Source organism: Pseudopipra pipra, chromosome 6 (genome assembly GCF_036250125.1).
Source record: "Pseudopipra pipra isolate bDixPip1 chromosome 6, bDixPip1.hap1, whole genome shotgun sequence".
NCBI lineage: Eukaryota > Metazoa > Chordata > Aves > Passeriformes > Pipridae > Pseudopipra > Pseudopipra pipra.
Window position 1 is genome coordinate 21900305 of NC_087554.1, and position 23421 is coordinate 21923725.

A 23421-nucleotide genomic window follows, 5' to 3' on the forward strand; every position below is an offset into this window, starting at 1 on the left:
TTAAATCCTACACTGACAAACGATGTACATAACATTCATCATGATTATCTTATTCCCCACTGGTATTTATGGAGACATAGCAATTTTTTTATAGTTTTTACAGTTTACCATCAAGAAATACTGAAGACTGCTATCTTCAACTGAAATCAAAGGCAAAGTTTAGAAATGTGGGCTATAAATCTATGCTCAAATTCAACAATCACAATTAGTGTAAAATTCCCTATTGTTTTGGAAAGTCCATTTTCAAAAAAGGATCTGACTCCAAGTGGAGTAGATTTCTCATTTGCCTATATCATGTCAAGTACTTCTGTCAGAACAGCACTAGAGCACTGCTGTAGAATTAGGTTGGGAGAACAATCTGCTTTTAAGAATTTGGCAAAATAGCTTCTTGCAACTCTCCATTTTGTTCAGCAGATGCAATGGCTCTTTTTCAGGAGAGAGCTACGTATCCAATATGAGTAGACTAGTACCCTACATCATTTAGTCAACAGTAAGTTAAGCATACTGAAAATCTTTCTCTCAGTATTTGCAGAAGCATGTGCTAGGCAGCCTCTCTTATCCCTGACATTTGTCCTTAGTGAGACAGGGCATGAGAGGTTACTTGGGAAACAGTTAACCACGAATTATCTTACCTTCTCCCAAGACAGTAGCCATCATTTGGTGGGATCTATTAACATTTAGTATCTGCTGTTCAGACTGCCTTGAGCAACAGCTGTTTCTTTTCTTACTTGAAACAGATAGCAAATTAACGCTCACAGGCAAATACTGGGATTTAAAGTCTACTGTATAGGTAACCCCTAGAAGAGAGCAAAGATGTATTAAAATCTTTTCATAATAATTTACAGCTGTTTAAAGGGAGGAAGTTTTCTGCAGCTCCACAAAGCTGCCCAGCAATGTAACCTGCAAGATTGTGGTATACTGAAATCAGCAAAACAGCTTAAGAGTTTCTCCTTAATGTACAAAAGTAGCATAAGAGGTCACCTTTCATGTTAATTAAGGGTCATCAAAGAACTGACAAAATTAATGTTTCCTTCTTAAAGAACACTAAATCCTCCTTTTAAAATTTCATTTACCTGCAGTCTGGTGTCCAAATTGTCAGCAATTTCTTTTTTTTTCCTTAAGTGTCGTACAAATTGATAAGTAAATTCAGAATTATACAGGAGCAAAAAGAAATTATTTTTTTTATTTTAATGGTTTGGGGTGCTTTTCTTCTCATCAGGATCCTTTGCATTTATACTAAACACAGCTTAATTTTTCAAAATGAAATTTAACAAGCAGTACTTAAGAGTGAACAATGCATTTACTAGACCATATTCAATTGCTCTTTGCTTTTATTATCTCCCAATGTTTACTAAAAGGCAAAGTAAGAATATACTAGGAAATGAGAGGAATAATTTCATTAGTGATTGCTGAACAATATGAACAGACAATGCAGACACAGAAGATAGTATACCTGGAAGCTAGTATAGAGCTACTATCGTCTTCTTGAAATTCTGATTTTCAAACTGTTGATTCAAGGATTTTGAACGAGGGTTTGCTTCACCTTCCTTGTAGACTGCAAGGAATAATGGTCAATTCCATTTACAATCCAATGGCCATGCCACTCTGCCCATCACATGGTGGCTCAATCATCAATAACATGAATAACATTCAAAATCCAGGCTTCATACTTCAACTAAAGTGACCTGACTTTTCATTCCCGTGAGAAAAAGGTTCTCTGTTCTGAACACATGCTGAATTTTGGTATTTTTGGAATGTTCTTTCGATGGGAAGTTTCAATTTCAATTCAGTGCATAAAGATCACTTCATTCAACACAAAATTAGTTATGAATGCTGAGCCAGTGCTCTATGTCATGAAGAATTCCTGTAGAAAATCCTGACTATGCTGTAATAGTGGTTACTGTCAAAAAGGAAATTCACTGGCCAGATCCACAGCTTGTATAAATCAGTGTAGTTTCACTGGCATAGGGTCTGTCTCACTGCATCCACTTAAATAGTTTCTCAAACTCCTGATCCAACATTTTTATCTTAGTGCTGTTGTCAGGAAATTGAGGGCAAAAGTATGTACACTTAAGAAGAGCAAAACCAACATAGGATACAACACCTCTTTGTGCACTGTTAATGAGCAAGAACGAAGATTAGTTTTTTAATATTTGGTAATTAGTTCATTATGTTCTTATGAAAATTATATTTAATGTATTATTTCTCAAAAATGTTTCAACTTAATCTACAGCAGGGTCAAAAATATCCTCTACAACAGCTTGTGTCTCTGTCCTTTACAAAGACAATTGAATTTCTGTCACAAGGAATAAACAAGGGGAGGTTTTCAGTAGGTGTGGATGATGGTTATGAGGAATTCAGTATTTGATGTGCATGAGAGTCTTCCCTCTGGAATTAAACAGGTTTTTAACAGACATTACAAGTTTTTAAAAGACATTAAAAGATTTAGATTATAAGTATTTAAATTCCATTTTCACTCCTCTCCTGGTGAATTATGACTTGCCAAAGCCATGCCAAAATTAACAAACAAATTTAGGATCAAAGTTTCCAAATTCAAACTTTCTTTTTTTGTCAGTACTATTAAATCCACCTTAGGTATACTTTCATGACAAGGTACTAAGTGATCAGTAATTTTGAACTGAAGAAATTAAATGAATCACTTTATCTCCCCTCTTTGCCCTGTCCAGCTCACTCAAGGATAACTCATGTGCCATTGACCAGTGAAATGATTATGAGGATTTCAGAAGAGAAGTTGGGACGATTGCTTCTGCATATTTCTATGACATTGCTGTTTGCCACTTGTCCTTTCAGGTAAGTGTCATACCCCTTACCAGTATCAAATTCTCTTATGCAATATGCAGAAATAACACCTTTCTGTTTTGAATGTTTGATCTTAATGAGGCCTGACAGAACTTTAGATGAGTTAGAACAAAATGTATAAAACTCTCAGAACTGCATTAGAAAAAAAGTACCCATAATCTTTGATGTTGATTCCTTTCTTACTCGCAAGTATGAGCTGCTAAATTTTTTCTTGTTACTAAAAGCAGCTGGCTGCAAAATATGAAAAATGCAAAAAGGCTTTGCCAAGAGATTGCACTTCAAAAATTGTTCTATACTTGAATGAAGATCTGTAGTTTATTGTCCAAAATGCATTTAAAAGTGCAATTTTGATATACTGTACAGTATCACTCAAAATGTTGATATAGGAAGAAAATTATTCCTACTCATATAAGAGGGTAGTACTCTAGGTTTGCTGGACATTGAGGCAGCACTTGTCCAAACAAAGCCAGTCTTTCAGGGATTTTTTCCCTCCTATACTTACTTGCCCGCATATAGTATCAGATACCTGTTGTATCTGCACAATGGTAAAAGATCAATCTTCACAAGTTAAATTTAAACCTGTTATGGAGAAATAGAACTAAAAGTTGGCTTTTGAAAGCAGTTTAGGGGTTTTTACCCTGTCCCTTGTTCAATCACAATGAAGCTGAGTGGTGTATGTGACATTTGCCATTAGTTGCAACTCTTAGTTGAAGAAAACAGTCTTATGCCACAGCTAATGCAGTTATTTCTGTAATACGTGTAGCAGAACCTTAGTGCTGCAATACTGAAGATTATAAATTTACACCCTGCTGCTGAAAGATGCTGTTGGCGTCATTACTCAATCTGAGCTAAAGCTGATTTGATCTTGAAACTCAGCAGAGTAGCTTCCTGACTTAAGATCATAGAGCTATATAGTCTCAATAAAGGGTCAGACTGAAAAAAAAAAACAACGGGGGGGCGGGGAGGGGGGGGGAGGAATCAAGAAACTCAGCTAATTACTACATTCATATTTGGCTCATTATTGCCACTGACTCATGTGGTGTGAAAAACCAACTGAAAAGGTTGCACATCAGCAAACTAAGCATGAAAAATGCTCTTTTGTAATTATAAATTGAATAGATTTATGGTGAATTATTCCTCTGACCATCTGATATATCTGTAATTTAGGTGGTAAATAAGTAAATAATGGAAAAAACATAGGCCTTGATAGAAAAAAATAATTAGAAAACGTATTTTCTTAATAAGTTGCCCTCTTTTTAATTTTTTTTCATTTTTTCTTCCTCTCCTCCCCCCTTCCAAAACCACTGCCAACAGAACTTACTGAACAATAGCCTGTTATGCAATACACTGAAATATACACAGTGGTTTTGATCATAATAAACTATTCAGAAGCCTGAAAATACTTTTTGCAGAGCCTGGGGATAAAAATCTAAAGAATTTAATTTCTACAGAGTTTATAAGAGAGTTTTATCTATCCTACAAGATATCCCCAAACCACTATCTAAAAGAAATAATTTTAATTAGGTTCTGAGGAGGAAATGCTGGCCCCAGTAAAATAATTTAAAAACACTTTCTTTCCGCAAGAGGTTCATTTCACTCCATACGTTTTTAGAAGAAAAGAAATGCAGTCTTGTTTAATTTTTAGAAAATCTCTATTATTTTCATCCCTGTCAAAAGCTACATCCTAGTCCTTTCTCACTCATATGTATTGTTTTGTGGGTCAGTTACAGATAAGCATAAATACTTGGAGATTTAAAGGACTGAAGCCAGCATGTTTCACAGTAATAAAATCCTTAATTCCTGAAGTAGGAACAGCAACACAACACAACAACCTAGTGCTGAGGACCTGAGCCAGAGCTACTCTTTGTGGCTTGTTTTGGCATTGTTTGTTGTAATTTTCCTGGAGTTTAAAAAGTTTTCTTATATTCAGTTCAGTTGAGTAATATATAGATCACCTATTTTTAAGTTAGAAAGAGCACCATTTTGCGATGTCTTCTCTCCTTAATTTAGTGTTATCCCTTAGAAAGAGCACCATTTTGCGATGTCTTCTCTCCTTAATTTAGTGTTATCCCTTAATAAGTTCTTACTAGTGCTGCACTCCAGATAGAAATAAGAAAAATGATGGAGCTGAGAATATGCAGAATTACAGTGTGCCATGGATGTTTATGCAGAGGATCTGAAACCATTCCCAGTCCTTTGAGACAATCCTGAGAGACTAGGATTCAACAACTTGAATATTGTGCCATGCAAATGAAACTGAATTGCTTCTGGGGAGAGGTAGTGAAATGGGAAGATGAGTGTCTTCGTTACCATTTCCTATTTCAGAGAATAATCATGCCTTAAAGCTGCTAAGACCAGTTCCTCAGATACTTGTTTGCAGTGTGGGGTTCCAGACAAATAATGACATTTACAAATGCTATTTCATCCTGCCAAGGACGTTAGCTCAACTGCTGTCAGTTGAGAGGTAAACACATATATGTATAAACATATCAAAACATATATATTTCACAAAGACACACACTTGAATTGGAATTATGGTCTCAAAAGAGTAAATTAACTCACTTGCCTACTGACTCACCCTAGCCTAGCCTTGTTTGATGGTAGTCACATGATCCAGTAATTTGAAATCTAATTATGCTCTACTACTAAGCACAAATGCAGGGAACTGCATGTACCCAAGGAGACATTTCAAAGAGCTTTCCTCTGTGGAATGTCTGCAATACCTATTTTTAAATCAGGACCCAAGATTTTGCCTTCACTGAAATGAAGGTAATCTCTGCACAGTGAACCAAAAGAGCATTCTCCTAATTAGTGGTGTCTGTATTGGGCTAGACACAAACATGAGAGAATTACATTCTAGTCCCCAGAATCACTCAAATTGTGAACTGGCAAATATATTTTCCTATATGAATAAAAAATTCACTTTTTTAAAAAAAGAAGTTGAGAGCTTAATGTTTAAATTACATTAAATTTTCAGTTCTAGTTCATTCTTTGGACTTAACAGCATAGGGAAACAAGTCTACTATCACAGGAACAGACCTGTATAGTCTATCTAAAATTCACCCGGACTTTTCTAAGATTGCATCACTTGGAAAATCTTTCTGTTTTGAGGACCAGTTTCTTTTAAAAACAGTTCTTATGGTATAATTGATATCCCTATATCCATAAAATTCTTTGGGTTATGGATTAGGTGTTCCATTTAAAAACATATCCAGCAACATAACAGAGATGTACACTGTACTGCAGCTGGGATTCAGCATGCACTAAGATGACCTCCTGAAACTCTGCATTATCAGTGATTTCATCTAAAAATCTCTCCCATAGTTTTGGTCCTTCTGAAACCTTGAAAATCAAATTACATTAATCAGAACATTTTACTCCTATTATCAGCATATACAATTCAATAGAAATTATCATAGCCAATAAAAATCAGCAAAGATCACTGATTTTAAAATTACTTGATCACTAGAACAAGGAAATCATTATCAGTTTCTAAAAAGAGCTATGGATGGATAGTGTTTTTATAAGCCATTAAAGGTATCTTAATTTGTACATCACCATCAGGGTTCCCCTATTTCTACAAATTGGTGCTTCAGAGGAGCTTTAACAGAACACAGTGTTCCATACCAGTGGCACTGCAATCAGTAATAAAATATAATGTACCAGTGTTAACAGCACACTGTGTTAGGTTTAGCTGCATGTAATTCAATGGGTTTTGTTAGCTTGGCCAGGAAAATTCCAACTTGCCTCCAAATTCAGATAAAAAGATAGAAAAGACCTTTTTCACTAAGTCATGTCGTCTCTGGCTCTTATCATGTTTTTTTCCCAGAACAATTGAAAACAGACTGTTATTATTGCTAAAGTGTTCCCAAGTCCAGCTCCAGACACAGAAAGGACTCATGGCTTTATGGTCTATCATAGAAATAGCTAGGTTTTCATTCCATAGGCACCCAGAGCCAGTAAAATAAACTCTTTTTTCTGCCAGACACAATTCTCCAGTTACATTGCTAGGTGCTTTCAGCTTCATTTGAAACATCAGGTATTGCTCATTGCTTAAAGCAAGATGCTAGATGTCACGGTTTTGTGACCTGATCCAATATGGTAAAATCTCTCCCTGCAGGAAGCAGACTGCTAGATCTCTCTATCCAACCACAGCTGCTGCCTTAGTGATCACAGTGCCTGCAGTGGCGTGTCTGCCCGAGGGAATTTATGGGAATACACTGCAGGCAAAGAAGGCTGCGTGGCTGGGGGCAGAGCAGCCAGGGTGAGGAAATATTGTGGATGGCCGGCAGTCCCTGTTGGGCTGTACCGCAGAAAAAAATGAGTGCGAGTGAGCTGTTGACAGCCCACACACCGGAAGATCGGTTTCTTTCTGAAATGAGGAAAGTAAAACAACACTCAGCAGTGATGAAAAGAAGTAAAAGAGCAGCCTTGAACTATCACTTCTTTCAGTGTTTCAGGGACTGGCTCTGTGCCCAAGGCAAAATTACATTTCAACTCTTACACGCAGCTGAGCAGCTGAGAGGGAAATGGTGCTGTGTGCAGGGACTATCTGAGTTAAGATCCCATTTCTAATTGATCCTAAAAGAAGCTGAAGATTCCAACCTCAGGATTCAGCTAAATGTTATAAATGTCTATTTTTTGCAGTCTTGTGCAGCCAAATGTAGTGGTGTTAAGTGATACCAGAGCATCCCTATAGGACATGTAAAAGTCCTTATTCAGGAAAGCTGCAGCTCACAGAAACAGTTCCCCAGTGCTATACTCTCACATCTGTGCTCCACTAAAACCAAGGAATCTCTATAAACACTGATGTCCTCCCCAAAAAAGCAGCTAGTCTCCGCTATTCACCACTAAGAGGTACCTCCAGGGGTAGAGGCTTATCTAGATTTAAATGTGGGGATCAAGGGATGTTTGTTGGTATTGTGAAAATCTCAAGTGACTTTAAAACCACAACTTTATTGAACTGAATAAAAAAGTTATAAAGCCATTCAATTCCAAACAGGCATTGATATATACAATGAGATGAATTTAAATTAAAATTCCCTTACTTACAGGTTATTTTATAACTGCCATCTGTGAAGGAATTCTATATTTTCCACTATAGTACTTTTACTGCCCACTCTTGGAGATGGGAAAATGGATGAAAATAATCTCTAGGTTGAGCCAATAAGGCAGTTCCTCAACTGTCTCCCTGCATATGAGGGGACATATGAGTGAAGCTACAGATGGGCTAGCTCAAAGACAGACAGCTATTTCATTTTTTAAATGATGAACAATAGAAAACGTTGCCAGCCATCTAAAGCTATGTTGTTAGCTGTTCTTTGTGCTGATGTAGGGTGACTGTGAGATCAGTTTTTCTGAGAATAATCAACATACTGTACTCAACTATTTCCAAGGAAAAGAGAGCTGGTTTTGTTTCCTGTCATTTCAAGTTTAATTTTCTCTTCTTAATCTGTGTTTTAAGGTATCTCACAGAAGTGTCAACTCTGTACTGCTTGATGAAGGAATTTCATTAGTCTAAGGTGACATTTTAGGTTTTGTTTAAATCATTTCTAGTGTTATTGCTTCCTGCAGAGAAGGATTCTTTTAAATCACCGACATATTGCTGTGCACAGTAGAGATCTCCCTTGGCAAGATATGAAAGAGAAATCACATACTGATAGCTATTCATACCCTAAAAGTGGGCAGAGAGTAATGAGGAATAAGGCAGTCAGAGAAACTCTGAGCACGGACAACTTTCACAAAAAAGAGTAATTAGAGGAAAAGGCATGTTCCAGAGTTTTTGTCAGAAAGCTTTTCACGTACAAAAGCAATTCCAACTCTCATGACCATAGTTCAAAAATAAATCTACAGCATATCTTTCTTCACATTTAGAAAGAAGTATATATATTTATAATGATAAATTATATACGACACTGATAAATGTGTGAATACATTGCAACTTCATTTGCATTGGGTATATCTTCTAAAAACTATTAGAAATATTCAGCAAAATATGATATACAAGAATTGTAAAAAATATAACAAATTTCTCTAGACCACAGCTGGTAAAGTCTGTCCCTGTGTTTTCCAAGTTACCTAGCATTTCTAAAAATATACACTTATCCCAGCCAGCTTGACTTCATTAAAATCAATGCCTAGCTCCCAAATACTATTTGATTAATTGTTTGAAAGAAAGTTAACTCTTAGAAAGCAAACTCAAGTGCCTGAACAAAGCATGCTCAAAACATATTTTAAAGTTGTTTATTGATGGTGGTTATAAGTAAAATGTGGGCATTCAACAATAGAGTAAGGTACAGAAATTATTGACAACATTATTTTTGTATTTGCTAATTCCCTTTCTTTTGAGCTCAAAGACAAACCATTTTTTTAATCTCTTGTTTTCATAAATCTCTCTAAAGCTTATATTTTTTTTAAAATATAGCTTTTTCCCAAGAACAAAAATTACTTTTTTTGTTAGAAAGATCATGAAGAGCAATGTCAGTCTTAATAATTAGATTATCAAAGCCATTGGACACATATTTAAATTTGCATTCTTTAGTTATTTATATTTTCCATTAAAGAAAGGAATATTACAAGAATATTCCTTACTGTCAACAGAAAATTTAATTTAAACCCAAGGGACTATTTGCCACTTTTTCACCTTTTCTTCTTTATATTTTAACATTTTCCTGTGGTGTTGTGATCACAAATAACAGCACTGTCTTGGCATAAGAACTGCACAAACAAAACTTGATTGGTGTTTATTCATTGTCCAAGCTGAAGAAAATGTAGAGTGCAAAAAGCCCATGCATTAGCTATAAAAATTCTGTCAGCTTTAATAATTTATGCTATTATTAGTAACACTGTTTGAGCAGGCATGTTTCCCAGGATTCTTTATAAACAAGGCAGAGTCCAAAATTAATGTATTTTCTATGGTTAATCTTTGCATGAAAGTAACAAATTAGCTTAACATTTAAAAATATTAATGTTTCTATATAGACCTCCTCAAACTTAATTGCTAGTATTTTACCTTTCTCAGAATACTTTAATCTTTTCAACAGAGCCATTCCTGCTTACTTTATATTTAGGTCATAATAAGTTACCTGCTTTGGTGAGTCATTGTGCTGCTATTGACAATCCTCATGATTTATAATGAAGTATTATTTTTAAGTGTCAAATTATCTTACCATTCTGCAGTCAGACATGATACTTTCTGCACTTTGAAATGACCACTGGCCACATTTCTGTACTTGGATTTGCTGCAGAAGGAGCTACAGTCCATGTGTAAATATCCACTGCTTTTTTCTGTTTTTAATAAAATAAAGCCAGGCTTTCCTGAAGAGTTAATGGCCACCTCCTAGATTTGATTTTATGCTTAGTGAGCTGAATAATAAGACTAGTCAGGAATTTTACAAGATGTTATTTTTTTCACAAAATCCTTGGCAATAAGACAAATTTATCAGAGCTTTCATTGGAGTGAGAAGCTCAGAAAGTGTGTCAGCCCTATTTAGAAGCATTATCTGAGACGATCTTTCTGCCTGCTGCAGAGCAAAGGACCTGATGGTCCTGGATTATGTCCCTTTGAATCTCTCTTAGTCTGGCTTAAGCTAATTTTCCAAGAGATTCTTATTGCCCATCTTCATAACTAGGTTAATGTAAGGAGTGCAGTTTCCTCAGCAGCTCAGGAAACTTTTTTTCCCCCTCACTCCAGTTTGCTTGAAATCTCAGATTTCCTAGGTCACATAGAATTTGTGAAGCTCATTTTGCAATTCATATTTTTTTCTTTTATTATTTATTTGTGCAGTAATGAGTTTCATCATCCATAAAGTTTTACTGCATAAAGGAATAAGCACATGTAGGAAGAATGGGATGGTCAGCAGGATGGCAAGGATAATGGAGAAAAATGCATTCTGTAATGCTGGGAAAAAGCTGTGTAGAGGAGCATTGTGATGGAATAATGAATAACTCTACACAAACAGTTTTATAGCAGTCAAAAAAGCATATTAACATCAGGAATTATTAGGGAAATAATAGAAAATAAAAGCATTACCATTCCCTCTTGAAATGCTTGACTTCAGCAAGGCTTTCAACATTGTCTCTCACAACATCCTCAGAGGCAAACTGAGGAAGTGTAAACATGACAGAGGGTCTAGTTTGAGGCCTGTCACTAGGGGTGTCCCCAAGGTTCAATACTGGGACCAGTCTTGTTTAACTTATCCATTAATGACTTGGATGAGAGGGCAGATGCCTCCTCAGCAAGTGTACTGACAACACAAAGCTGGGAGGAGTGGCTGATAACCCAGAGAGCTGCGCTGCCATTTAGAAGGACCTTGACAGGTTGGAGAGATGGGCAGAGAGGGACCTTCTGAAATTCAACAAAGGCAAATGCAGGGTCCTGCACCTGGGGAAAAATAACCCCAGGCACCAGCACAGGCTGGGGGCCAACCTGCTGGAAAGCAGCTCAGTGGAGAAGGAGCTGGGGATCCAAGTGGACAACAAGCTGTCCATGAGCCAGCAGGGTGCCTTGTGACCCAGAAAACCAACAGGATCCTGGGGTGCCTTAGGAAAAGCATTGCCAGCAGGTTGAGGGAGGTGATCCTGCCCCTCTGCTCAGCCTGGTAAGGCCATATCTGAAATGTTGTGTCCAGTTCTGGGTTCTCCAGTACCAGAAAAATATAGAGCTCCTGGAGCAGGTCCAGCAGAGAGAGACAAAGATGATTAGGGCACTTAAACATCTCTTACAAGAACAGGCTGAGGAAGCTGGGCCTATTTAGCTTGGAGAAGAGACAGCTGAGATGGGACCTCATCAATGCCTATAAGTATCTGAGGGGGCAGTGTCAAGAGGATGGATCCAGGGTCTTCTCAGTGGTGCCAAGCAGTAAGACAAGAGGCAACAGGCAGAAACTGATGTACAGGAAGTTCCACATGAATATGAGGAAGAACTTCTTTACTGTGTGGTTGACCAAGCACTGGAATCTTATGGAATGTGCTCTAGGATGACCCTGATTGAACAGGAAGGTTAGACCAGATGACACACTGTGGTCATAGAATCATAGAATAATAGAATCAGCCAGGTTCGAAAGGACCTCCGAGATCATCAAGTCCAACCCTTGATCCAACACCGCCATGGTTACTAGACCATGGCACTAAGTGCCACATCCAGTCTCATCTGAAAAACCTCCAGGGATGGAGAATCCACCCTGGGCAGCCCATTCCAATGCCTGATTACCTTCTCTGTAAAGAATTTCTTCCTAATATCCAACCTAAACCTTCTCTGGCAGAGTTTAAGTCCCTTCCAACTTTACCCATTTTGTGATTTTGTGACAGTCCTGCTTCTAGAACTGTGCCACATTTTAAAAAGGATATAGTGGAACTGAAGAAAGTTTAAAGAACAGTTTTTGAGGTGATGAAAGACATGGAACAGATTCTATGTGAGACATGGCAAAATGGACTAGAATTCTGTAAAAGAGACAAAGGAGGGCAAAATAATGGAAGTCTATAAAAAACCACATGTTATGGAAATAATGAATAGGAATTGATCAGATTTTGATGTGTCTCTCTATACAAACATTAGAAAGTAAAAAGTGTGAGTATCAGGACACAAAAGTAAATACTTTTTCAGAAAGCACATGGTTATACAAATGGATGCTAGACAGGTATTTGGAAGAGTAAACCAATAAGATGTATTAAATATAAATCTACTTCAGGCTCAGAAATTCATCTGAACTGTAAACAGTCAGAGATTGAACCTAGCTACGGAAGAAGCATAAACAGTTGACAAGCTCTAGTTCTTTGTTGTGTTCATATAATTCCTTCTAGAAAAAAAGAATATCTGAGCCAGTATCACCATCCTTATGCTGAACTATTCATCATGATAAAAGCAGTTACCTGGGTAACCTTGTATCAAAAACTGAGGAGACAATCTAGCAGAATGAAAAATTATCAAGAGTATCACAAAAATAACATCCCAATGAAGTCTTAAGTTGAAAATACTAGAATGTAAATAAATGCATTATTATTATTATGCTTTCGTTCTTTTCCTATATTCTTTCCTATATATCTACTCTCTGCTACTGTAGTAAAAAGATACTGAAGTATATGGATCCATGGTTTACTTAAAAAGACCATTCTTATGTTACTGTTAGGTTGTAGGGATGAGAAACATTAGCAATATCATACATTATAGGGAATATGTTGACCAGACCTTCCAAAGGACTAATTGTCCTAAGTGAGACACTTCCAAGTGAAATGAAAAACATTATGATAGCACATTGACAGCACAAATGATAGCACATTGATATGAAAAGAAAATGGAAAGAACAAAAACAAAACTCACTTTGTTAGACATGAAGAGGTTTCTTTGCTTTTCTGCAAGAATTTGTGAGTTAAATATGAAAAAAAGTGATTGAATAAAGCACAAAAAAGAAAATGGAGAATCCATCCCACAAAGCATGAGTAATGTTCAAGACAAACTCTTAAATACTCAACATTGATGGTGGTGGAGTTTAGAGAACATAATTAACTCTGTCCTAATTGGATTGGTATCTGCATACCAAGTGGGATATTTTAATTTTGCTGGTTCCAGATAGTTACACAGATAGTTACATTAATAATTTCTGTTTATCAAATCTAATAGTTAACCCCCCCCCCCCAAAACAAACAACAAACCCAAACTTCAAGAAATCTCTCTTAATTCAAGTGGTGCATAAAGTTGTTGAGTCAGTGGAGATGTTTTCCAATAACATAACAAAATAATAAACAATTCTACAGATGGTCTAGAATCCTGAAATAAAAACTCTATCAAATATGCCCACTGGCACTTTAACAGACACCTTGCACTACCATAGTACAAACAAATACCTAAGTAATAGTAGGATTCCACATTATTCACCGCTAATGCAGACATAATGTAGAAATAATTTATTTTCCTGTTTTTGGAACAGTTTACATACTGCCAATGTTACACAGTAAAATAAGACAACTAGAAAACAGTTTATTCCTCTTCCTGCAAAGCACGTTTCAAAGTTAACTTTCATGACAGGAAAACACAATGAACAGAAATATTTGACATGCATGCTATAGACATATGTATTCAAACATGGGCACACATATGCAACTCTGCTTGGTATGCATGCATACAAATTCTTGTTTCTCATTGCCACACCTTCTAGACTAAGTTTCTATCTCTTAAATTACTTTGAACAGCTGAAAAATTGCTTCCTTTCTTCCTTATTTTTGTATATGGCCAAAGTTTTGATGTCAGAAGGGAATTCGATCAGTGTTTGAATCCTTGATATAGCTACTGTAGCTATTAAAAAATTGACATGTTAATGGTCACTGCAACTTATTTTGCATCAACTTCTAATTCTTTACTTATACCCCCAAGATTTAATATAGGAGAACATCTTCTAGATGCCTAAGCTGAAATTGCAGAATACAAATACAGAAGCAGAGCAAAACCTAAAAGCAGGGAGATAAGCCAGACCCTCAAAACAGCTCACTATTTTTTTATTTTCCTAGAATTCATTTTTCTGATTGGCTGAAGGGGACCTTCCACTTATTTTCACCTCAACGTGTCAGAATTTTGCTAGTAAGTGTTTTCTAGTAAGCAGTCATGAGGATTGTTTTTGGGTTGTTCGGGTTTTTTTGTGGGTTTTTTTCTTGTTTCTTATTTTTTTACGTGCTGTTTTTCATTACAGACTTGGGAGCATTTTCTGAGAGTGCTGCATAGGGACTAAATAACTTTAAATTTTGGCTTAATATTAGCCAAGATCTGGTGCTAGAGAAATCAGTGAAGTGGGAGCAAAGACAGTTTCAAATATCTTTCGCCTATTCATCATAGACGTAACCAAATGATAACTCAGTTGAAAATCTCAGTTTACATTCATAGAACTCTGTGTCTTCTATGTTCTAGAGTTCAGAGTATTTTTAGTTTCATGCTCCAGAGTCATATAGACATTTTCATGCACTCATATCTTAATTATATTGGTTTGTTCTCTTTCTTTCTAGAGGATCTGTGCCTAAGATTAAAATTGTTGTTCAAAGCACATTTAAGCAAGAGGGTGACTTTAGAGTTCATTATCTAATTGATCAAACAACCTGCTAATTAAATGTATGTGGGCCTAATCAAAGTAGAGACATAATGCAGCAACACAGTGAAACTGTCAGCTAGGTGCGTGAAACTCAAACCATCAAGGAGACTGGAACTCACTATGTCGCTTAATTACATTTAAACTAAGATTTTCAAAGAAGCCTAGCAGGGAGACTTGGCTGTGTATCCTAAGTTGCTCTGGATATGTAAGACTTGACCACAGTCTTGACTCAGCACATTTGAGACCAGTGTAAAATCTGGGCTGAATTTTCTAAGTGAATGGTCTTCTTCATGGTTTCACAGTCAAAGCCAGACATATAAATATAGTATATTTCTAGTGTTAAATAAAAAACCCTCTTGTTTCTATTGTTTAAAAGTAATGAGCTGCAACAAGCTGCAACACAAACTGCCTTATGCTCTCTCTTAACTCTAAAGCAGTAGCATTTTCTTTTCCATTAAGGCCTAGCCCCATTCTGAAAATACAAACAAATAGCTGACTAACCTCTATACATCTGATAATGTTAATGAGTCGTATAAAAAGAAAAGAAGATAGGGGTGAAACTACTGCATTCTCCACATGAATAGAACTTTTTCCAATGATAACACAAAGACTTATACAAAGCAACTCTATCCATTGAAAAAAGATTTAACAGTCTAGATTGATAACATGGGTTGGAACCAGATAAAACTTATTCTTAGGTCTATCTGAATAATAATAGATTGATCTTAGTTATTGAAGACTAATCTATTTGATCTTAGTTATTGAAGACTAATCTATTCAACCAAGGCTAATGTATACTTTACATTCAAATGTCTCTTATGCAAAGGTGAACTTCATTATTTTTCATTACAGTTACTGAGTGTATTGCAGTAACACGTGGAAGTCCAAATCATGATGATAATGCTGTAAGAATCTTACCCCAAAATTGACCTTAAAAGTGAAGACAGACGTAAAATGATTTGTTTAATCCCATGAAAAAATCAGAAGCACAGCTATGACCCAAAGTCTGCGGCATCAGTCTTCTGCTCTAACTTGTGGGCAAAACTCCAGTTGTTTAATGATGTGGATAAAAACTCTAAGGCATGACTCTGCCTGGTGTCACTCTTGGTTAGTGACGAATTGTACATTGCTTCAGTGTAGATTGCCCTGGAGCCAGCACGGCTTCCCCATTATTTTATAGAGCGGCATCTTCAAAATACAAGAAATTTGCCACTAATGATGGTCATGCACAGTTGCCGCATATCCCCTAATTGGCTGAGTATTTTCAAACTACTTACTACTATCAAAGATACATAGCAATAACCTCCAACAGGGAGAAGTATCTTCTGCAGAGAGGACATTTGCAGTCATTTGTCTAGCTACAGTAAAGATCTCCAGTTGTAATTCATATGGAAGTAGTTCCATAATTCAAAATATGATGGTTCTCACGCTGTGCCTCTCAAAACAGAAATGAAATAGATTAAATGGTTTTATAAACTTTAAATAAATAAAAGTAGGTTCCAGAGTAAAGATCTAATCAAATTCACTTCAATGTGAATAGAATAGGAGGTAAGAATAGGAAAATAAAAAAATTTAAAGCCTATGTTTTTATGGAGACTTTGAAGTGAAGCCAGACTTAAGAAGCTCTACCCTTCTAATTGTGTTCTCAAACATGGTAATTGTTCCTCACAGGAAACATCAGCTGGCTGTAAACCGACTTCCTTCGGAGATTAGTTCAATATGTCTACTACTAGCTCCCCAAACTTGACTGACATTTGAATCTCAACCGTTTTGGCTATATCCAGCCACTGGATCTGAGACTCCTGTCAAATACAGTGTCATTTCATAAACTCCAAAGGCTGTTACATTAACAGAAATTACAACATAACCCTTTTAATTCAACAAAAATTTCCAAGGAAAGTTCACTTGTACATCAGGAAGAAAGCATGCACATAGAGTAATATACGTTTCAATAGGTATAGGAACTAAAATATGAAATTCCAATTTTGTTATCAAAGAAATTTCATATCTGACTTGAAGTTTTCAGAAGCAGCAGGCCATTAATCATCCATGCTACTCAATTCCCAGCAGTCTTTTCAGTTCTTTACTTTTACTTTTGAGTTATTTTTACAAGGAAATGAACCAAATTACTTTGTCTAAAAGCAAAAAAGAAAAATAAAACATATCTTAATAAGTATGTGCAAAAAACCTAAAAAAATTAAAATCTTGCAGCTTTTCTCTAGGTATTAAAAGTCTAGCAAAAAGAAGCATTAGTTCAGAAACAGAAGTTGTCTGTTGTTCCAAAATTTAGAACTCAAGGACGCAGATTTCGGGAAGGAGCTTCATCTGGTAAATCTTCAAAGTTTTAAAGTATTAAAATTGGCAGAAGCTGAGAGGTCTTATGCAGATTTAGCCAAAGGACTCTGTAAGAAGTTTTCTTTACTTCACAACTAGGGAAGTTAAGGAAAATTCAAGGAATTGGAAGGGCATGTAAAATAGGCAACACCAGCAATTTTAAGAGTCAAGCAACAGTCTTCATATCATAGTACCTGAACTATTTCTTTAGCAAGAACAATGCCTTCACTTCATAATGTTTGGTTATGTACGAGACAGAGGAAGTATCACTGTTTTTCTGTATTCTCCAAGGTGTTTCTTTAGGGAGCTGCCAACTTTGCTTGTTCCAGGAACACCTTTTGCAATGTTGAAAATCTTAGGAGCTCTTTAGAAAGAAGCCAAAGAGAAAAATCTATTTTCCTCATTTTGATGACAAAGGATTGCCATTTTGGGGTTACCATCTCCCTAGATGTTTTTAGAATTTCATTTTATAACTTTCCCTCCAGAGGTTTTATAAGAGAAAAATGTTTAAATCCTCGAGTACTTCATAAATTCATTACAGTTACTGAATATATTGCAGTAACATATGGAAGTCCAAATCATGATGGCACCGCTGTAAGAATTTTACCCCAAAATTGACCTTAAAAGTGAGGACAGATGCAAGATGATTTGTTTAATTAAATTATCTTATATAGAGCGAGAAAGATTTTTAAAAAAAGAATTAGTATAGGTGCACAGGTAGCAACCCGCAATGATGAAGCCTGAGCAGTTTCACTGAAGTCAATAGTTTACAAAAGAAAAGCCATTGCCTAATTAAAAAAGGATTTTTGATTTGATTTTATCTAGACTTCCGCTAATATACATGACATCAAGAAGGCAAGAACAGAAGACTTGTCTCTTGCTCCCACTCTATGCCTTTGCCAAAATGTCACCTTCCTTTCTGTTATGAAAAGAGACATCCAGCCCTCAAATTCCTACTTTATTAGATTTTACAGCACTGAAGTGAGCACAGGTATTTATTGCACCAACATGGCAAATGTCTAGGCTGCTGTTCCCCTTTGCAAATACACAGTACAAACACAGAAGCAAAGCAATCTCCCTTATGCTATTGTACTGAAATGTGGGCACTGCAGCAAAACATTAACAGTCATATTTTAAAACATATTGAGGATGTTACAAAGGAAAATAACAACTGGAGTTCCTATAGTTTGGAACTATAACTTAAGGGTTGGAAATAACACATTGTGAATATTTCATTATATAATCATGATTTAATTACTTGGATGTTCTTTCGAAAGGGGACATTACCTCCCCTGTCTCTAGCCAAAGAGGACCTAAAGCAGGGAAAGGTGGGATGCCTTGGCGCAGGCACATCAGTGGCAGAACAGAGAGAATTCATATCTCTGACTTACAGCTCAGTTTATTTCCTTCATAGCAGATTCATTATCTACTAAAGGGGGGAGTGGATTCATCCAGATCAGTGAGTACTTGGACTAGTCTTAGTCCAGCAACCTGCATTTTACATTACTTCACAGTTTTAACACAGTGCAAAATGCCCCAACAAATGAGAACAGTTTTCTCTCCTTTTGAAAAGCAAGTGATCCTTGCATGATTTGCAGATGCTGTATTAATTATGAAAAAAATCTATTTACTTACGATTTTTCTAAGCTAGTCTAAAAGTAAAACCATTTAAACGTTAATTCAGTTTCAGTGCCCAAGAGAACTGCCCCCAAGGAATCCCAGCCACTGACTCACTTGAAATAGCCCTTGTAAATTAGCAAGCATTGCACAAACACTGCTGGCAAATTCAATCATTTCTGTGTCATGCTGCATTGTTATCTCCTGCTCACTTAAAGAGCTGAAGTTCATTCTCTCTTAATTCGATGTAGGCTAGTGAGATGATAGGAATGACTTTGGTTAAGTAGCACTGACTCTATTAATATTTAACTAAAGAGAATAATAAAAATAGAGCAAAAAGACTTAGAAATTAAACTATCACTTGCATGGTGTTTCCTCATGTTCTCTATTTTTTAATATCTATCATCTCTTCAACAGTATTTTTCCATTTTTAAAAAAAATCCTTTGTGTTAAATGTAGAGCTGTTAGAAGAAAGAAATGCAAAAGATCAAGGTTCAAGTTACAGTATCTCTAATGTCTCTGAATCTCTATGGGCTTTTACAGAATTAACCAGGGTCAGAATTTTGAAAACAGATGCTTTTGTCTAGGCCCAGACATCAGCACTCATTAAAATGTTGCTATAAAAAAGCTTTCAGAAATCAAAGCCTTCATAAAATAATATCAATCTCTTGTTTATTCTTTGGTTTCTTCCCAAATCACAGGAAACTGAGAAAAATATTCAAAACTTTAATATCACGTATATTCCTCTAACAATAAAGGCAATAATATGTGAAATGATCATGTGATCTGCTTGTCAAAATAATTATATTCCTTTAAAAACCTGAATTACACCTGCAAGCAGCCATTTCTGACTTCAAACTTTATATCTGAAGGATAAAAAGTTAGATTTAAAAATTTATTATCATCTTTTATAAAATAATTCCTAAATTTTAGATTTCATGAATTCATAAGTATTTTTATCATGATATAAATTTATCTCACTGACTTATATGGTTACATAAATAAATGTTTAAAATGCCTGAGGGACTACTGCAAATTAAATATAAATAGAGTAAAAAGACTGTGTTGCTTTTTTTTCCCCCCCAAGATTAGGAGACAGTTTGTAGTTCACAGCAGGGTTAAAAATGTTAACTCTCAGTGGAGCAGCAAGGGTATAATTAAAATTTGCAGCTGTTGTGTTTCCAATATTTGTAAAGGTTTATGAACAATAAGCAGAATAATTCTTATTACAGTATTACAAGTGTTATTCTTTGACAGTCTATTGATATTTACCCCATTTTATTCCCTAAATTCAACTCGAATATTGTTCTCAGGTATATTAAAAAGGTTCTGCCTCTTCTTCACAGCAATTGGTGATGTCTATATTTGTACAGATAAGTAAATTTTCATTAATCCTTTCTTGACTGATAAATAGAAATGATTAAGAAGTAGTTGGGCAGAGAACTCAGTTGTCTGCCTCTCCTACAGCTAATATTTCAGCTCTAATGAAGTTAACCATCTTACATTTGATATGGTAGTGCCAGGCAAATTGTCAGTGATGCCAAAAACTTGGTAATTTTGTGGAAAGCCACTTCATCTCTTAAATAGTCCTATTTCTTCATTCCCTTGAACTTCCTAATGGAATAATTTGAAATTAAGGCAAGCTAAAAGTATAAAGTAAAATGGAGTATTTTGCTATAACACAGAAGGAGGATGCCATTCTTGGGTCCTGATCTTAAAAGTACTTACAACAGCCATGCTTTCACTTGTGTATATGAGATGTACTTACATTGTGAGGCTAGATTCTTGTCACATACAGAACTGGAGTAAATTTTAATAAAGAAAGAAAATTGAAATGGATAATTTGCTGGAGAAGTGGGCCCATGTGAACTACATGAAGTTCAACAAGGCCAAGTGGAAGCTCCTGCACCTGTGTCAGGGCAACCCCTTGTGTCAATCCATGCTCAGGGATGAAAGGATTGAGAGCAGCCCTGTAGAGAAGGGCTGGGTGTACTGGTCTATGAAAACTGAACAAGAGCCAGCAGTGGATGCTTGCAGCCCAGAAAGACCACTGCATCCTGGGCTTCATCAAAAGCAGCATGGCCAGCAGGCCAGGAGAGGTGATTCTCCCCCTCTACTCCACCATCAAGAGATTCCACCTGGAGTAATGTGGGAATATTTCATGGCACCAAAAAGTATTAATAATTCTCCACATGTTCAGGAAGTATGCCTCACCTGTAAATAGCATATTTTCACTGCATGCTTCTAAACTGCACACAAGGTTGAAAGGAAAATAATCTACATTTTTCAAGAGGCCTATTTTATAATTAAGGACTCCAGTAGTTCATATGGAAAATGAATAAAAGATCTTTAAAATTCTCTTTGATACATCTATGCACAAGAAACAATCATTACTTAAAGGAGGAACTGAGATATGAAAGAATTTAGTTATGACCCATAGAATGAAGCACTATGTTTGGGGAGAATAAAACAAAGTAGCATTCCCAAATCCATATGATATTGGGCTGAAACCCGGGAAATAAAATAAATTTATTGCTATGACTATTGCATATTTATAAAACACCTTATAAATGGGAACTTCAAAGGATTTTCAAAGGATTCATTAATTAGATCACAATAATCCAGTGAATTAAGTATTGTAGTATTCATTTTAAGGACCATTAAACTTAGGCATGGACAGCTTACATGACATATCCAAGAGTGTATAATACAAAACAATGGTAAAAAAACAAAATTGGGCTGCTTGGTTCTCTTTAAAACTAAGAGCTGAGACCAACTTTCTTTTATGAGGAATACAGTAAGGAAAAATATAGGTTTTATGCATGAAAGAGGGTTTTGACCATCATAGATTTAAAAGTAAGTGCAGTAAAGAATCAAAACTCAGTGAGGAGCAATGAGCTTACTGAGCCTGGAAAATATGGAATGTAAAGAACAAGTTCTATATCTGAAGTGTGATTCAGTTATTAACTGAGACAGGAACATAATATGAAATGGAGGTGGCATAGAATCAGTACAGGAAATCACATACAATATTGGGATTATTTTCATGGTAGACATTTTCTAGATACCCACCTGATCGGAAGAGGCAAATGAGGTGGAATGATAATTGAAATGCAAAAGAGGCAGATGAAAAGATGACAGAGATTGCAATCAGTAGGAGGTTTCAATGGCTGCCCAGGTAAGTGCTAGAATCCATTAAACTAGATTAAAAAATATCACCATTGAAGCAGCCAATCAGGTTCAGTTTATAGTAGTTTGGTACAGTGGAGAGGTCATGTTTTATTAGATTAGTTCTGTTTCTTTTTAACATAGTTCCCAGAATATCATGCAAGAAGCGATACAGTTCCAATTTTCACAACTTGTCAGGTTTCTTCTATGCACCACTGTAACTTTAAATACTTGTCCACAGCATATATTTTTGCTGCAGCTATGCTTGCAGCAGTGTAATTGCATCTCCCACACTACATATATCACTTCAGAAAGCAGTTAAAATTTTAAAATTCCAAATCTCTAAGACTTGATTACCATAGAGCTCTTAAAGAAACTCATATAGAAGCTCATCTTGTTTTCTTCTACTCGCCATCTTTCCCATTCTATTGAATTCTAGATATTAACCACTGATAAGTTGCTGCTTTCTGTCCATATAACTCTCGTCACCACCTTCATAGTTCCTCTTTAGAACAACACACTTTTTGAAGACATGCATTAAGGCAAGCTATTGTTAAGCTACCAACATCAAATCAAACAGTTTCTATATTCATTTTTCTTGTTTCATCCAAAAGGAAAAAGGTAAAACACTATATTTTTAATATTCCCTCTTATTTTGTCATCATTTGTTTTAGAGGCTCTAGTTTCCCTGTGGCCAGCTTTTTGCATGTGAGAGTCATGAGTAAAGCAACACTAGTCATTCACTTGTCAGTTAAGTACATGTCCAGGTGCTTTATGAGCTCAGAGTGTAAAAGGCACTGTAACCAGAGAAAATGAAATGCATATGGGAAGATTATTTAAAAATAATTTTCTACAATCTTGGTTTCAAAATGCAGCCAATTTCTCCTCTTAGATATATATTATGCCGAATAGCTGGGCCTTCAGACATAAAAAGTTATGGATTCAGCACTAAGCTAGAGATCTGGATTTTGGAAAGCACTGGTCACCCAAAAGCCCCACAACTTGAAACTGAGCATGAGAGTACTTAGACCCTCACAGTATCAGATAGTCTTATTACTTGAAGTGCTACAACAAAATTTCTGTGAAAGCCCTGGGGCTCATAAAAAGCAAATATTTAATGGAAAAGCAAATGAATTGCTGTTCAAACAGCAGGGATGTGTTGGAGTGGTACAACGCCCTACAGGAGTTGGGTTTGGTCTAAGGTTTAACCTTTCTGACTGATTTTCTTGGGGTTTTCTCCTGTTTCTTCCAAGTTATATCTGAACACCTTCCACATCATATGGATTGTAGTAGCAGAAAATGTCAAATTCATTTGTTATTTGAACATAATATGTAACTCAACACACTGACAGAAAAGAAATCAGGGAGTAAAACATAAGAGAAGAAAAATCCCTTGTATTCTCCAGAA

At 35.9% G+C, this 23421-nt stretch overlaps 1 protein-coding gene across 15 annotated transcripts in view; it reads right to left on the reverse strand.

Annotated features, from left to right (window-relative positions):
* The window catches only part of LRRC4C (leucine rich repeat containing 4C), a 487665-nt gene that overhangs the window by 19796 nt on the left and 444448 nt on the right, over nucleotides 1-23421 (reverse strand). Inside the window, exon 1 of one of the 15 annotated variants that reach the window (XM_064657792.1) lies at nucleotides 633-797. The exons of the other annotated variants lie outside the window; for them this stretch is intronic. The gene's annotated coding sequence lies outside the window, so the exon portion shown is untranslated. Of the gene's footprint in view, nucleotides 1-632; nucleotides 798-23421 lie in introns of those variants that run through there. 15 annotated transcript variants of the gene reach the window in all.